Raw genomic sequence first — 6,200 nt, 5'->3', positions numbered from 1 at the left:
GTATGTTGGAGGCTCCCCCCACCTCCGTCTTCCCCCATCCCCCGGCATCTCAGCTGGTAAGGGGGCGGGGCTGGGGGCTGCGGCCGAGCGGCGGGAGCTCAGGCCCCGCTGGAGACACCACACCACTGCAGCGCTGGACGCGGCGTGCTGAGGATCCGGGAGAGGGGGTAAGCGGCATGGTAAGGGGCCGGGCACCCCCCGACCCCATCCCCCACAGCCCTGACCCCCAGCTCTGAGCCCAGCCCCTCTGAGCCGGGCACCCCCCCGACCTCATCCCCATCCCCCCCAGCCCTGACCCCCAGCTCCGAGCCCAGCCTCTCTGAGCTGGGCACCACCCCGACCCCATCCACCTCACAGCCCTGACCCCCAGTTCTGCACCCAGCCCATTATGTAATTGCAAATGTATACATACCATTAAAGCATTTAATATTTTTAAATAATGTATTTAGTGTATTTTCAAATTATTACAAATTAATTTTTGAATGTATTTCACTAGTTATTTTTTACATTTCCAAATACATGTTACTATAGTATTGCAACTTTTTTTATGGAAGGGGCCCCCGAAATTGCTTTGCCCCAGGGCCCCCTGAATCCTCTGGGCGGCCCTGCCAGACGGTCAGAAGCGCGGCTGCTGGGTTCTCCCCCTGTCGGGGGCGGGGGGGGACACGACGACAAGAGACCTCACAGCCCCGCGCGCGCCGCGTTCCAACCGCCTGAACGGCCAGAAGCACACGTGTCTCCGTCTCCCGCTCCCCCCGCCTGGCATACAGCGGGTGCATCACTGCCAGGGCCTGCTGAGGCGGGAAGTGCTGGGGCGGAGGATGTGTTTCGGGGGGTGTAACAGGGTGGTTACCCTGCTCCTGCCCTGAAGGGCTTAAAACAGCCCTGGGGGAGGGCTGTGGCAGGGAAAAAGCTGGGCTGACTGGGGAAGCCGCTGCAGCTGGGCCATGCCCCAATCAGGCCCCAGCTGGCCTGTATAAAAAGGCTGTGAGCCAGAGGCTCAGAGGAAGTCTCTCTCTGCTTGTAGAGCGAGAAGGGCCTGGCTGCTAGGGAGCTGAGCAGGGTACTGGAAGTGGAGCAGGGCTGGGGGAAGGCTAGAGGAGCTGGGGAGCTCCAGCCTGGAAAACCCCCAAGCTGCAGAGCTAGCTAAGGGTCTAAGACCAGTACCAGGGCTGCAGAGGGGCAGCCCAGCTATAGAGAGAGGCAGCAGGTCCAAACCCAACCTTGCCTGTGATGTGTGGCTTATACTGCAGTCTGCCCCAGGGTGCAGGAGCTAGTTGGTGACTGGCAGTAGCCTTATACTGAGGCAAGGTGGGGATTAGAGGGTTGGGGGTTCCCCAGAGAGGGGAGATCTAGAGGCAGAGTGTGGGGGTATTGCCAGGGGGCAGCACCCCAGATCAAAGGGCACCAGGGTCTGGGAGGGACATGGGGCCAGCGGGACACCAGCCTGCAGAGGGCGCTCCAACGGCTGGATGAGCTAATTCCCGAGAAGACCAGCACGAGGCGCTGCCGGGGTGAGTCCTGCTTGCTTACACGGGGGCTGGGTGGTGCTGGGGGGGAGGTGTTTCAGCGGGGCCGGGGGGTTTCGGGCCTCAGCTATTTTCTTTGGAGTAATATGGCCCTCGCCGCTTTACGAGTTGTGCAGGCCTGATCTAGTTGAAGGGGGGGGGGGGGGGGGGGGGGGGGAAGAGCCCTTAAGAATGACAGCACTTTTAATACCAACCAGAACACTGAGCTCTACTCTGAAAGCACATCCAACTGCTCAAAGGGGTATGAAAGGGCCAGCGATTTCAGTTGACATTTAATTCCACACACAATATGGAAGGGTTACCACTGGCTTCAAGCACATTTCCTGTCAGCAAATGAAAAATAAATAGCAACCCTCCTAGAGTTTGTGAATGTAACAGAAAGGATTCTTCTGATTTTTATTTAGTGCCTCATCTTAAAATGTTAGGTGATGCAGACCGTACAGCATATTGTGGAATGTGGGAAACTCTCTGGACATACATATATGCTCTGTCGCTGCTATGCCACAATTAAAGGATGTCTCTGTAAACAAAGTGACATGCAAATAAATAAGACTCTAAATTTCCTCATGAGTATTTACAATTCAGATTATATGTAATTTTGTTCTTTTCAGACTCTGGTCTCTTTCCTTTTAGGAAATTAAGATGCATCTAAAACAAAATCCTAACAGTCACGGTGCACTTAGATAAAATTTAAAAGCACATTCAGTTTTCTGTCTTCTGATTTAGAAAAATAAGCTTGATCAACGTTCTGAGCATATTTTGTGTTTTTACAATTTATAGAGTCATCAACACAAACAATACTTTCAAGGGAAAAAATGTCACTTTCATACCCGCCAGCACTACTCTAGGGTTTTAAAGCCCGTCTCAGTTATCTGCAATTCTGGCCAAAGTCCTGGGCAGCTGGTTGAATTAAACAGCAGTCCAAGCCACCTGTCATCAGACGTCACTGCAGGGCAGGGATGCCTGTATCAGCTTCTGCTGCCTTTTCCCCAGCTTCAGATAGTCTGCCCTCCGTTGACAGTTCCAAGAGCCAATCAGAGGTCAGCAGGGAAAGTGGTCACAGGAACAGAGAAAAGTTTCTCACCCATCCTTACCCTCATCAACCTGAGTGACAGCATGTATCATAAACCCCTAACCAGAATGGTATTTAGGGAAATAATGTTTAAACATTGCGTGCACACATTTTATTACATATAGATACACACACACTCCCTTATTTAGTACCAATGGTACTGAGCTATTTTAATCATGTGTGTGTGTGTATAGACAAACTACTGTGTACGTGTTTACCAAGAGAAATCAAACAGTTCCTATAAGAAATATGTGCTTTATTTTCTTCTCTAGTTCTCCAAAAAAAGGCACCAACACAAGAAGTGATTCACAACAACACTGAATAACTAGCACATAATTAACATTTTTTGTTTCAACAAACCCACTTGATTAAGCAATATGTATCCTCCAGGGTCCTTATTCAACCAAAACCAAAAGAACATTGCACTTGTTCAATCATCAATGTTTGTAAACGACTTTCAAACATTACTGTACTATGGGACTGGCTCAACAGTGGCAAATATTTGTAGCTGATTTATCTACTTCTAGCTCTCAACCCTGCTGCATTTCCAAAAGAGAAATCAACAAACAAGGATAGCATGTTGATGGCCTGGAGATTAGTGCCAGAATTCTGTATCAAAACAGAGTTTTGTTTAGATACCAACAACTTTCTTTTGTATAAACCATTCAGACATTTGATTATTTAAAGACCAGTGGCAGAACAGATAATTCTATGATAGCTAATTGACATTACTAACCCACAGTAGCAAAATGAGAACTACACCTGGCCTGAGGACAACTAAAGTTATTTTTCAGGACTGTGAATGAAGGCTGTTGAACATCACAGCAAAACTTTTTCACTCAAACCTTGGCTCCATCTAAGTCTCGGCCAAGATTTGGACTTTTAAAATGCACAGCTGGCTAGGTCCCAAAGTACTTAGCTATTAGATATCCTGGGAATTACTGCATAAGGAAAAGAAGTGAAGGATAAAAGCATAAGACTTGGATGGAATAGTTTCAAATGTGTGAACTGCTCAGAAATGGCAGAGACCAAATGCTTTCTGGCCTGGTCCCACTTTCATCAACAGAACTTATTTTATATTTCAGAGGAATATAATTTTAGAAAAAGGGTTTTCTATATGAAAATCAGGGCCCCCCCTCTACATGTTATAAAAACTCCAGGGTCCAGCGGGGTGGGGGGGGTGGGGGTCTCTGGCAGGGGCCATGGGCATAGGTGTAGTTTGACTTCTATTTTGTGGGGGGCAGGGGCCAGTGAGGCTAGAGGCACCTCCACATGGCGGGGTCCAGGGAGTGAGTGCCAACTCCACCCCATGACTCACTTCAGCAGGCCACTCAACAACCAAAAATTATAACTCAAAGGTGGGGGGCTTAGCTAAAAAAGTTTGAAAACAACTTAGTGTGCAGGGAGGGGTTAGCTAGGGGCTGTGTGCAGACAAGGGGTAGCTCAAGGTGCAGGGAGGGGAGTAGCTAGGGGTTGTGTGCACACAGAGGGTGGCTGTGGGTGCAGGGAGGGGGGTGGCTAGGGGCTGTGCATGGGCAGGGGGGGTAGCTCAGGGTGTAGGGAGAGAGGAATTAGAGGCTGTATGCTGGGAGGACTCCTCTGTGGTCCCTGTTCCCGGAAGGGTCTGCCAGCCACAGAGTTGGGTCTCCCCATCCGGAGGGCTCTTACCAGCTGCCTCTGAGGGAGCAAAGGGGGCTGGGAGCTGAGGAGCAGCTTCAACCTGGGAGAGCAGGGAACGCTGCCGCTGCCTGCTCCGTGGCACCAGTCAGAGCAGCAGCTGCCCCGCACTGCCTGACTCCGGCTTCCCGCCTCCAACTGGCCAGGTGGCGGAGAGTGGAGATGGGGGGTGAGGTGTGGAGCTGCACCCGGGACTGCTGTGCTCGTGCTGCAGTTTGCGGAGGGCGCAATGCCCTTCATGTCCCCAACTCTACCCATGGACTCAGAACTTCTGCCCCACAGGGAGCACCAGGACTCAGAGCTCTGGAATTCATCCCCATGCCTCCTGGCTTCAGCCCTGCGGGGGGCGCCGAGGATCGGGACTTGGCCACGGGGTCACGGGGTCCCCTTGAAAGGGCTCACGGACCCCCCGGGGACCGCAGACACCCAGTTTAGAACTGCTGATCTAGAGCGCAGATGGCTGATGCAATACACGGTAATGCAGGGGTTCTCAAACTTCATTGCATCGCAACCCCTTTCTGACAAGAAAAATTACTACATGACCCCAGGAAGGGGAACTGAAGCCTGAGCCTTCCCGAGCCTCACCGCCCCACCTGGGGGCCAAAACCAAAGCCCCACTGCCCATCCTGTAACCTGAGCCCCACCACCCAGAGCTGATGCCCTTGGAATTTGGCCCTGAGCGGTGGGGCTCAGACTTCAGCTTCGGCCCCAGCAAGTCTAATGCCAGCCCTGGCATCCCCATTAAAATGGGGTCGCAACCCACTTTGGGGTCCCGAACCATAGTTTGAGCAGCACTGCTCTAATGAGAAATCTTTCCCAGCAGAGTAGCCAGTGCAGGATCAAGTTGATGGAGACCAATATGATTTATATCATAGTCCAGACAATTTTTTATTTTTATTTATTAGTCCTGGTGCTATACAAATTTTGGTAGAACTCCCTGAACCTGTTATTCATAGACTTGTAAGTTATTGCACCATCTGTGTGGGTGATAGATTCAGCAGCTCTGCTAATTTCTTCCATCCCCACAAGAAAGCCCTTTTTAAGCTAAAAGTAAAGGCTGTTCATGTTCATTTCCTATCAATGCTATCTCCAGAAACTAAGGATCACCATTTAAGGCAACATTAACATTCAAGCCAATCTAAATTGATGTACTGTATCACCCAATCACCACAATACTCTCTTTGGCTCTACACCAATGCACTTTTCACTTCTAAAACACAACCATCCGCAATGCACATGACTAAAGAGGCTTGTCATGTATTTTTTGACAAGATTTTTTTTTCCCCCACATCAGAAAAGGTTGAGTCATCAAATCTGAAACTGTTTGCAGGAAAGAATCAGTTCTGACAGATTTCCCATTTTGAAACTCGTTTCAATATTTTTCTGAAATTCTCAAAACATTTTTGTCCATTTTAAAGGTCAACATAAAAAGCTGTTTCAAAATGTAAGCTATTGTATAGTACATATGTAAAAGGCTAATATTGAAACATTTCCATTGATCTGAGTGAATTTATTTTTCCATATTTTTGATTCATGAAATGTTTTTAGATTTTGACTTTTCATCCCGATTCAGGATGAAAATATATTTTTTAAAATCTCAAAAATTCTTGCGGGATGAAAAAACGGTTTCCTGCCTAGCCCCTCACAAAACCAATTCCTCACAATCACATATGTAGCTATTGCACCCAACAGAGTCATTATTGCCACAAGGCCAGGGCAAGCCTGCCATCTCCCTTCCCTTCTTCCTGAATTAGAGACTGAAGCTGTGAAATAATTCTGTTTGTAGCACACCAAAGCTCTTGGACCTTCACTCCCCCATACAATGCCTGCGCAGCATTTCATCTGTGCTCCTTTGGAAGAAGAGGTAACATATAATGTTTGTGCATAAAAATGTGAATGACCCCTTATAAGACTCCTGCAGA

At 49.0% G+C, this 6,200-nt stretch overlaps 1 protein-coding gene across 3 annotated transcripts in view; it reads right to left on the bottom strand.

The window, feature by feature from the left end:
• LOC112117173 (protein Shroom2) overlaps positions 1-6,200 on the bottom strand; it is a 191,483-nt gene that overhangs the window by 115,793 nt on the left and 69,490 nt on the right. The window lies entirely within an intron of this gene.

The sequence above is a fragment of the Terrapene carolina genome, unplaced genomic scaffold (genome assembly GCF_002925995.2).
Source record: "Terrapene carolina triunguis isolate 2854851 unplaced genomic scaffold, T_m_triunguis-2.0 Scaffold22, whole genome shotgun sequence".
NCBI lineage: Eukaryota > Metazoa > Chordata > Testudines > Emydidae > Terrapene > Terrapene triunguis.
This window is presented reverse-complemented; position numbering and strand designations above follow the sequence as displayed.